Raw genomic sequence first — 12,139 nt, forward strand, 5'->3', positions numbered from 1 at the left:
TACCTCTATTATCCTCCTATGAGTGAGTACATACCACATTTGTCTTTCTAAGTCTGGGTTACCTCACTCAGGATGATTTTTTCTAGATCTATCCATTTGCCTGCAAACCTCATGATGTCATTGTTTTTCTCTGCTGAGTAGTATTCCATTGTGTATATGTGCCAAAATTTATTTATCCATTCTTCAGTTGAAGGGCATATATTACAAACAATGCTGCTATAAACATAGCTGAGCAAGTGCTCTTGTGGTATGATTGAGCATTTCTTGGCTATATGCCCAAGAGTGGTATAGCTGGATCTTGGGGGAGATTGATTCCCAATTTTCTAAGAAAACGCCATATTGATTTCCAAAGTGGTTGTACAAGCTTGCATTCCCACCAGCAGTGGAGGAGAGTTCCCCTAGTTCCACATCCTCTCCAGCATAAAGTGTCTTCAGTGTTTTTGATCTTAGCCATTCTGACAGGCGTAAGGTGGTATCTCAGAGTTGTTTTGATTTGCATTTCCCTGATCATTAGGGATGTTGAGCAATTCTTTACATGTCTTTCAGCCATTTGAGTTTCCTCTGTTTAGTTCTATAGCCCATTTCTTAATTGGACTGTTGGTCGATTTGATATCTAATTTCTTGAGTTCCTTATATATTCTGGATATCAGTCCTCTGTCAGATGTGGGGTTGGTGAAGACCTTTTCCCATTCTGTAGGCTGTCACTTTGCCTTGTTGACCGTATCCTTTGCTTTACAAAAGCTTCTCAGTTTCAAGAGGTCCCATTGATTGATGGTTTCTCTCAGTGTCTGTGATATTGGTGTTATATTTAGGAAGTGATCTCCTATGCCAATGTGTTCAAGACTACTTCCTACTTTCTCTTCTAGCAGGTTCAGTGTAGCTGGATTTATCTTGAGGTCCTTGATCCACTTGGACTTAAGTTTTGTGCATGGTGACAGATATGGATCTATTTGCAGCCTTCTACGTGTTGATATCCAGTTATGCCAGCACCATTTGTTGAAGATGCTTTCTTTTTTCCATTGTACACTTTTGGCTTCTTTGTCAAAAATTATATGTTCATAGGTGTGCGGGTTAATGTCAGGGTCTTCAGTTCGATTCCATTGGTACACATGTCGGTTTTTATGGCAATACCAAGCTGTTTTTATTACTGTAGCTCTATAGTAGAGCTTAAAGTCAGGGATCATGATGCCTCCAGAGGTTGTTTTATTGTAGAGGAGTCTTTTGGCTATCCTGGGTTTTTTGTTTTTCCATATGATGTTGGGTATTATTCTTTCCAGGTCTGTGAAGAATTGTGTTGGTATTTTGATGGGGATTGCTTTGATTCTGTAGACTGCTTTTGGTAAAATTGCCATTTTTACTATGTTGATCCTGCCGATCCATGAGCATGGGAGATCTTTCCATTTTCTGACATCTTCAATTTCTCTTTTCAGGCACTTAAACTTCTTGTCATGTCATATAGGTCCTTCACGTGCTTGGTCAGTGCTACCCCAAGGTATTTTATGTCATTTGTGGCTATTGTAAAGGGTGATGTATCTCTGATTTCCTTCTCAGCTTTTTTGTCCATTGTATATAGGAGAGCTACTGATTTTTTGAGTTGATCTTGTATCCTGCTATGTTGCTGAAGGTATTTATAAGCTTTATCAGTTCCTGGGTGGAATCTTTGGGGTCACTCAAGTATACTATAATGTCATCTGCAAATGGGAAAGCTTGACTTCTTCCTTTCCAATTTGTATCTTCTTAATCTCCTTATGTTGTCTTATTGCTCTGGCTAGAACTTCAACTACTATATTGAAGAAGTATGGGGAGAGTGAACAGCCTCGCCTCGTTCCTGATTTTAGTGGAACTGCTTTGAGTTTCTCTCCATTTAATTTGATGTTGGCTGTTGGCTTGCTGTAAATTGCCTTTATTATGTTTAGGTATGTTCCCTGTATTCCTGATCACTCCAAGACTTTTATCATGAAGGGGTGTTGGATTTTGTCGAATGCTTTTTCTGCATCTAGTGAGATGATCATGTGGTTTTTTTTTCTTTGAGTTTGTTTACATGGTGTATTACATTGATGTTCTTTCCTATGTTGAACCACCCTTTCATCCCTGGGATGAAGCCTACTTGATCATGGTGGATAATTGTTTTGATGTGTTCTTGGGGTTTGCCAGTATTTTATTGAGTATTTTTGCATCAATGTTCATGAGGGAGATAGGTCTGTAGTTCTCTTTCTTTGTTGTATCCTTGTTTGGTTAAGGAATCAGGGTAATTGTAGCCTCAGAGAAGGAGTTTGGTAATGTTCCTTCTGTTTCTATTATGTGGAACAATTTAGAGAGTATTGGTATTTACTCTTCTTTGAAGATCTGGTAGAATTCTGTGCTGAAACCATCTGGTCCTGGGCTTTTTTTGGTTGGGAGACTTTTAATGACTGTTTCTATTTCCTTAGGGGTTATTGGACTATTTAAGTAGTTTATCTGGTCTTGATTTAACTTAGGTATGTGGTACCTATCCAGAAAATTGTCCATTTCTTTTAGGTTTTCCAGTTTTGTGGAGTAGAGTTTTTTGAAATATGACCTGATAATTCTCTGGATTTCCTCAATGTCTGTTGTTATGTCCCCCTTTTCATTTCTGATTTTGTTGATTTGGATTCTCTCTCTCTGTCTTTTGGTTAGTTTGGATAAGGGCTTCTCTATCTTATTGATTTTATCAAATAACCAACTCTTTGTTTCACTAATTTTTGTATTGTTCTCTTAGTTTCTATTTTATTGATTTCACCTCTCACTTTGATAATTTCCTGGCATCTCTTCTTCCTGGGAGTTTTGCTTCTTCTTATTCTAGAGCTTTTTTAGGTGTGCTGTTAAGTCACTAGTGTGAGATTTCTCCAACTTCTTTATGTGGGCATTTAGTGCTATGAATTTCCCTCTTAGCACTGCTTTCATAGTGTCCCATAAGTTTGGGTATGTGGTGTCTTCATTTTCATTGATCTCTAGGAAGTCTTTAATTTCTTTCATTTTTTCTTCCCTAACCCATTGGTGATTCAGTTGAGCATTATTCAATTTCCATGAGATTGTAGGGTTTTTGTAGTTTTTTGTTGAAATCTAACTTGTTTTTTTTTTTTTTTTGGTTTTTTGAGACAGGGTTTCTCTGTGTAGCTTTGTGCCTTTCCTGGAACTCACTTAGTAGCCCAGGCTGGCCTGGCCTCAAACTCACAGAGATCCATCTGGCTCTGCCTCCCGAGTGCTGCGATTAAAGACCTGCACCATCACTGCCCGGCTGAAACCTAACTTTAAACCATGGTGGTCTGAAAGAACACAGGAGGTTATTCCAATTGTTTTGTATCTTTTGTTATTTGCTTTGTGGCCAAGTATGTGGTCGATTTTCAAGAAAGTTCCATGGGGTGCTGAGAAGAAGGTATATTCTTTTTTGTTAGGATGGAATGTTCTGTAGATATCTATTAGGTCCATTTGGGTCATGACATCAGTTAAGTCCTTTATTTCTCTGTTAAGTTTTGATTTGGGAGATCTGTTTAGTGGTGAAAGTGGGGTGTTGAGATCTCCCACTATTAATGTGTGGGGTTTTATATGTGGTTTAAGCTTTAGAAATGTTTCTTTTACATATGTGGGTTCCCTTGTGTTTGGGGCATAAATGTTCAGAATTGAAACTTCATCTTGGTGGATCTTTCCTGTGGTGAGTATGTAATGCCCTTCTTGATCTCTTTTGATTGCTTTTAGTTTGAAGTCTATTTTGCTGGATATCAGAATGGCTACACCTGCTTGTTTCTTAAGTCCATTTGATTGGAATGTCTTTTCCCAGGCTTTTACTCTTAGGTATTGTCTGTCTTTGAATTTGAGCTGTGTTTCTTGTATGCAGCAGAAAGATGGGTCCATTCTGTAAGCCTAAGTCTTTTTATAGGTGAATTAAGTCCATTGATATTAAGGAATATTAATGACCAGTGATTGTTCATCCCTGTTATTTTTTGGTGGTAGTGTGTGTGTGTGTACTTCTCTTCTTTGGGGTTTACTGCTGTGGCTTTATCTATTGGCTGTGTTTTCGAGGCTGTATCTGACTTCCTTAGGTTGGAATTTTCCTTCTAGTGCTTTCTGTAGGGCTGGGTTTGTGGATAAGTATTGTTTAAAGCCTCGGATTTCATCGTGCATGGTTCCTGTGGACCCCTGAGGTGACATGGGCCACAGACAGCAGCAGAGACCCCTGCTGCAGTAGGAACACAGACCTAGAAATAACCTTTGACCACAGCTTATTCAAGGATTTCTAATGTTCAATTAGCGAGTAAGGATGTCAAACTTGCTGATTATTAGGTAATTTAAATATTTTTTCATTTTTATTCTTATTTTTTTTAATGTAAAAGACACAAAAAAGGAAAGTACATAACTGGTCCCAGGTTTCAGCAGCAGTAGAATGGAAAAAAAAGAAATAAAAAAGCAAGGACATGACTGCTCCTAGGTATGGTAGGTGAGGAAGTTTATTGTAGATAAATTATAGCAGAGCCATGGGCAGACATCTCAGAGAGTCCAGAGTGGACATGAGCCTGAGCCATGTGAGGAGAGGGTGCGTACATGTGGACGGCAGAGGATAGCTTATATCATTGGTACTCTCCTTCCACTGTGTGAATATTGGCAGTCATATGGACCATCAGTCTTGGTACCAAGGGACATCATCTACTGTGCATCTCTCCATCCTAGGAAACTAGATATAAAACCACACCAGGCACAAAGTAAAGGTGCTTATTTTTTAATCTCACAATGCTGGCTGTACAATCCTGAATTCCTACCATGAGGTAAGCTGAGTCAAAGAGCTCTGTGCAAGTCCCACTGGCCTTGGCAGAGGAATTGGATCCTGTATAAACAACTAGAAATCACAGTACAAAGGGTCTCATGAAGACAAGGCTGAGCATGACTTTGGATTTCTGATCTACCTTCCTCCATTTCCCAAGGACTGTGATTTCAGATGTGCACCACTATAACCAGCTTGTTTTTACATGTATTTTAAAATGGAAACAAGATAAATTCACATTTATTGTGTTTGAGTGTATGTATGCAGAACAATCAGTTCCATTAGGGACATTTTAAGTCACAATTGTCTATATTCTTATTAGTTCTCTTACTTTATGCATGTTAACTAGCATATGATTATATCACTTTTCCCCTTCCCTCCTCCCTAAATTTCTCCTAAGTCCCCTCCTTCCAACTCCTCCCATGCCTTCCCTCACTACTCTCACATTAATTGCCTCTTTTCACTTACTCTTCTACGTATAGACATATGTGTATGAACAACTGTGTGAATACGCCCTGCTAAGTCGGCTTTAGTTGTTTCCGTATATATGATTTCTGGGCTGCTCCTTTGCCTTGACTAACCACTTAGAGGGCTCATCCCTGGGAGAGGTCAATTCCCCCTCTCTCTGTAGGCACTAGCTGCCCACATTTCTCTGTCTAGGAACAAAATAAAGCCCATGCCTAAAATCCCAGTAAAAGTGTCTCTCCTTCCATGGAGACCTCGCCATCTCTCCATTATCTTGTCTGGTGATATGGCCAGTGTTCAGTTCTCATTTATGTAGCCAGTTCTGTGAGTGACTGTTTCACAGCAGACATCCTGGTATTGAGGCTCTTAAAATCTTTCAGCCCCTCTCTTCCCCTGCGTTTCCTGAGTCATAGATGCAGGAACTGTGATGTAGATGTATGCACTGGGGCTGTGCTCTCCATGAGCCAATGTTCTCTGCATCCTGTCCAGTTGTGGCTTCTCTGATGGTCTCCGTTTGCTGTAGACAGAGAGTTCTCTGATTAGGGGTGGTAGTAACACTTATATAAGGATAAGATTAATAATGCGGTTTGAATTACTCCATTCTATCATCATGGCAATGGTAAATTCTCTTCTAAGATACATAACCTCACTAGTCCTGGGATGCTGTCTAGGTTTCTAGGATGAGGTATGATTTCCCTCCTGTGGAGTAGATCTTAAAAGACCAAATAGACAGCTGTTGGTTACCACCAACATGGGAGTGTCTCTTCTGACACCTCTCTGGATATTTGGACATTATTGTGCTTCATGGGTGTTGTTGCTGGGTAGTACTGTTAATTGCTTCCCTCCCTTGGCAGCTTGCATAGCAATTTCTTGTTGGATAGAAGCCAAACACACAGCAAGGTGGCTTTCAGGCTACATCCCTCTGCTGTACAGTGTCTTAGCCAACAGAGGCTCACATCCATCTGCTGAGAGGCATCTTAGGGCAGCAGCAATTGAATGCATTTTGGGAGTCACTTGGCCTTCTTAGACTACTGGGCCTGTACAGGAGTCATTGTTAATTCCTAGATATTTTTGGACAATGTATTTTGATCATGTTCACTCACCCCCATCATCTACCAACACTTCTGAGAACCACTCACAGCTCTCTACCTACCCTACTTGTAGAAGAATTTCGAAATGGTCTTATTAAATAAAAACATGGAGCCAAATGTAGGGATGAAAGCCTTAGAGAGATCAGGGGAATAGGAAAAGTCACCAGGTAACCTTGCCTCAACTTCCAAATGCAAGTTACTTCCTGTCTTACCCATGCCTTTATTGCCTTGCTGTTCTGCCCTCTCATTGGCTATCTTAGCCCAGCTACCCCACTTCCTTGTCACTGTCTGTTTGTACAGATCTCCACGTCTTTATGGTTGGTACTAGGATTAAAGGTGTGTGTCACCATGCTTGGCTCTATTCCCTTGTATGGCCTTAAAAACACAGAGACCCTGCCTACTAAGTGATCAGATTAAGGGCATGTGCTGCATGATTTACTGTTTACTTGAAATGGCTGGCTTTTTCCCTGATCTCCAGGCAAGCTTTATTAAAGCAAAAATAAAATATCACCACAATTCAATGTCTGCATAAATTTGTAACTAGGGCATGCCTTTTCTGGAGGTTGAAGACATTTAATCCCATTCATATCTCATAATAAAAGTTATTGAAATTAGAATATTTAAATGATGTTTGTTTATTCTTCATATATCTATGAATTATTCTCTTGCAAGAGTAAACTATTAAGAAAAAATAAGCTATTTGACATTTTGGTTAAGGCCCAGAAAATCTCCATGTGCAGAAAGACATTTAATCACCTCCATTTCTATATGGCAATATTCAATCTAGAACAAGTATCTTAGATAAACAGATAGAAAAGAGGAGTTAGAATTGATAATATCCATTCAAGTCCTTGCCTCTGAAGATGACTCTATGGTAAGAAGGTAAGAACCAGGAAGACACAACTCTGGACCCAAAGACTTCCCGATCCTGTGGCATTTCTGCTCCTCTGTGAGCATCTGTGGTGTGTTCTGAAAAACTGGGATGTGAACAGAAGAATTTCTACATTTCCCACCAGCTCTAATATTTAATGACAGTTGTTGTCACTGCCCATGCTTATGCTTACTCTCCAGAGCTGAGGAAGAAAACTTTTGACTGAACATTCAAGTTTATGCTCCATTCAAACTCTTGACAATGGAACAGTAATTTCTCTACTGTCTCAAAAAATTCTTGAAATAGCTATTATGCTCTTAGATATTTCAAGTGCCAAATGGGTATCCTCCCACGTCCAGTCTTAATAAGAATTATTTCATCATTTCTGACCCCACCTTATTCCAAATAGGCTTTAAGGACCTGATACTGGGTTTCACACTGCTTCTTTTTGTCTGGTTTATACTTGTTTCCCCCTCTATTTTGCTCATATTCAATCATGGTAATGTTTATAATTAATGTGTATGTCAACATGAGAATTGGAGTTATTTGTGTGAGGCAAGGTACAAAAGATCTTCATTAAACTCTTACCTGGATTATATTTTGATGTCTTCTTTTCCAGATACCTATAATAACTTTATAACCTGTCTGGAAAAATGGCCATTTAATTGTGTAGATTGCCAACATCTTACCAAAAAACCTAACAGAATATTGTATGGAGGCTACCCATAGTGAAGTGTTTTCTTTTGAATGAACCAGTATCCTGTTCTTTTAGATGGAGCTGGAGATTCTGTGATTCTCTCTACTCAGAGATAGAGAAGGTTCTTATTGAAATAGGAATGTTAAACCAGCTCAGACATGGGGATTACAATTTTGCTGTTACTTTATACATCCTTGCACTTTCAGTTTAACTGTAACTGGGACAAGGTTCTAAAGGCAGAGCAGTAGAATCAAAGCCTTTTCAAGCATTTAAAATGTCTATATTTTTACATTCTTCTTTATCTTTATTTTCAACTGAATTTCTCAACTTAAATCCATAGCCAGCTATGGATCTTCTTCAATACCTAGTATTCATGACTTAGACTTATGTTACTGGCATAAATGAACTGCTATTGGTAATATTGGTCAGTAATAGATCAAGAAAAACCAGGACAATATATCCAGGATTACTTGCAGAGATCACTGTATTGCACAGGTAAAGATTATGTTTCTTTATAATTCTATAAACCTCGAAGTCTGTTTAGCTGAAGAAGGTATAAGCCTACTCATTCATAACATTCCATACCCAAGAAGACACCGATCCCTATTGTTTTGTCCTGGCTGGCTGTCTGCTCTTGAAGGCCTGCTCTTTTCTGAGGAGGAAATGGAGGGGAGTGGATATGTGGGAGAGAATAGGTGGAAGGTGTAGGAGCAGAGGAAGGAGGAACTGTGGTCAGGAAATATTGTATGAAAGAAGAATCTATTTTCAATAAAAATTTAAAAAAGAACATGGATTGCACCTGAAGAATGACACCAAAAGCTACCCTAATTCTCCACATCGATTAAGCATACCCATAAATGAACTCACACCAACAACCTACATCCATGCACATGAACATGCACCTACATATAAAAATGACATTTCACATCCTACAGTGTATTCAGTTTTCCAAGTTCAGTTTACCTTAGATGCCTCCCAACTTTCCATCATTTTCTTTGTAGTATATTGGTATCAGCTTCTCTAATGTACAATTTGCCCGAGTGAATTTCTGCCTTCTTTGACATGAATGAAAATTCATGGAGAGTTCAGAGACTGAACAGAGGAGACAAGCCTCCTCAGCAAAGGCCTCCCAGGATTTTCTGAGTATCCTTTCTTCCACACTTCCCCAATCTCCATGATGGACACTCTCCTGGAAGAAGATTTGCTGCTGAGCCCTCTTCTTGCCCTGAACTTCAACAGAGATTTACAAGATCAGATTTATTTCTATTCATCAACAGCAAAGAAGCAGGGACAGACTGATGACAAGGAAACTTTGGGAACAATAGGATAGAGGAGGAAAAGAGAACAAGATTCCCTAAAATCATATCCCAGGCCACCTCAAGACCTGCAAAAGTCACAGTGAGGGACAGAGGACACTGGCAATCCAGGTGACCCAGCAGCATGATCTGCTGCCCAGAAAGCCCAATGCCACGAGACACACACAAGGCAAAAGGAAGCTTATCCGATGACCATGACCCCTAACTGAGGCTGTAGGAGTGAGGACCTGTAAATCAGTACTCCCAGTCCCCTCTATCACCACCAGGCTGTTTCTTCTTTTAAAATAGGTGTTCACTTACTGGGGTACAGCACTAGTGCACAAAGCTCCTGATGTAGATGTAACCAATTGTCTTATTAAAGAAGAAACACAGAACCAATGTAAAAGAGAAAGCCAAGAGTTCAGAGCTCAGAGCTAAAACCTTACCCTTCCTCCTGCAGTGATCCTACCTCTCCGAAAGAGAGCTACTTCCTGTGTGTCTTGATAAAGTCTTTCTGTTCTGCCTTCTCATTGGTTGTAAACCCAAACAAGTGACTGCCTCATCACTGCCTGTAAGTACAGCCTTCCAGGTCTTAAAGGCGTGTGTCTCCAATACTGGCTGTATCCCTGAACACACAGAGACTTACCTAGCTCTGCCTACCAAGTGCTGGGATTAAAGGCGTGTGCCACCACCGCCACGCTCTTTCTTTGGCTCTAATAGCTCAGACCCCTGGGCAACTTTATTTATTACCATACAATTAAAATCACATTTCAGTACAAATAAAATACTGCCATATCCTGTCCCACCTATGATGACAGGGTAGCCACATCATATTTGCTGCAGTTCTGGCTCAGCTATCTCAAGCCCTCTGCCTTGTCTTCTTTTTCTGTCTGAAGCCCTGGAACTTGGGGGAACCTTTTCTAAAAGTGAGATGAGAAAGGACATGAACACTTAAGACCCTTTCCACTTTCTTCCTGGCCCTCAGTGCTCTTTTCCTTCTCCCGAGAGGAGATGTTAAAGGACACTGAGAGAAGAGGTACAGATGGGAAAGGATGAGGCCACACCCTCCCATTGGCACACCCCAGAAAGGCAGCAGGAGGACAGGAAAGCTAGGCTTTCTAGTTCAGCAACACTGGCAGCTTCTCTTCCTGCTCAGGCTTCCCATCCATAGCGTCACAGTCACAAGAAGTGGGAAAAGACACCGGACACTCAGGACCCACCCCAGCCTTGGAAGAGCATCTCCATTTAGTCCACTGGTCTCTGAGTACACTCACCCTGCCTTCAGCTGTCTGACCCAGGTCTCCCTGCAGAATTTCTCCAGGCTTGGGCCCTTCATGGGACCCCTCGTGGAACTTCTGTATAGGTGCAGTAGGGTGCATGGGCCTTAACGATGCAATCAACGGGAAGCAGGTGGCAGTTTAAGGTTCTCCGTTCTTCAGTGCCCACATTGGGGACAGCTGCTACAGGAGATGTTCTGGGGTTACCTTAGGGTGAAGAAACCAAGCAAACATGGAGGGTGGGGCTTGGAGGTCGCCAGAGGGAAGTGGTCTGGAGGAACTTCCTCAGACAGGAGAGGATCGGCTGGTTAATTGATCTCTCCAACAAGGGCCCCTGGCAGGACAGGTTGCCCCAAGAGCTGGTGGTACCTGAAATCTCTGCTTCTAGATATTTCATTGAAGTTATTTTTCCAAGACCACATTTCATGGATTCACATACATAAATGTGAGAGATTGCATTTCCTATTTGTTTGAGTTGTGTGCTGCCTTGAGAGGCAGTTTCCAGTCTGAGTTAGGATGTGATTTTGAACTTCCAGAAAACTTTATTACTCGGCTCCTCTGAGAGGAGCTCTGAGAGGGAGGAACTCTAATGACTGCTTCCTGACCCAGAACCACCTGCTCTAATATTGGACATTATTACTCCTGCCACTTGCACAAACCTCATTTCATCACAGCATCACACAGATGGACTTTTATCATGTGAACATTAGAGGATAAAGTCAGTCAAGCGATGTTAGTGGGATAGACATAGCCAGGCCCAGCTTACACTGTAAATGCTTATAAAATGGTAGGGAGTGAAAAGCATTCAAGAGGGGAATTAATCTTTAAATCACACAATCCGGGCCCTTTCTTAAGCTGCCTTGTGCTTGAAAGCCCATTTATACTCTTGGAGTCTGTTTCCTAAATATCAAGATAGTGGACAGGAAGGGACTTACAACATCCAATACACAGAAGGAACCAAAACACCACTCTAGCAATTGGGCAATTGGGTGCAGGATCAAATTGCTGTGCAGGCAACTAATTCACTCAGGCTTCTAGATTTCCAAGTCCAAAGCATTTTTGTGTTTCTCTGTCTGAGGGGGTTACTGAGATGTTCTTTCAGCAAACTGATAGAGGCTAATGGTTCTGAAGGGTCCGTTCTGTGTGACTCTGCCCCAGACATCACTCCACACCCTCTTTAACCTTCTCTTCACTTGGATGGACAATCCTCAGGAAGATTCCATATGGAACCTCTAGCTATTGAAGAAGAACATTTTCCTATGACTTCAGTTTAATGCTGTGGAATGTTCTGGTTTCTGTGCCTAAGAGCAAGGCCTCTTTCCAAGGCTGCTAAGCCCAATACAAGAGTCTTTCCTGAGGTGGAAAAAAATGGAAGCTCTGTCCAGTCTGAGAAAGTAACTTTTCTGTTCACTCCAGAACTTGCCATTTGCGACTGTCCAAAGCAGAAGAACCTATGTAAACAAAACCATGCAAACCCAGCAGGTTTTTCCCAGGGCTTGTGGCCTGGGGTCAGACTCTAGGTATGTGTGTAATAAAGCTGTGGAAAACCTGTCTCCAAGTTCCGTCCTTTACCCGTCCATCTCCTGAAGTCCCTGCTGAAGAATAGATCACATCATCCTCAGTACAGCACCTGATACACCTGAAAGGGAAAGGACATAGGGCAGAAAAA

Source organism: Peromyscus leucopus, chromosome X, assembly GCF_004664715.2.
Source record: "Peromyscus leucopus breed LL Stock chromosome X, UCI_PerLeu_2.1, whole genome shotgun sequence".
In the NCBI taxonomy this organism is placed as follows: domain Eukaryota; kingdom Metazoa; phylum Chordata; class Mammalia; order Rodentia; family Cricetidae; genus Peromyscus; species Peromyscus leucopus.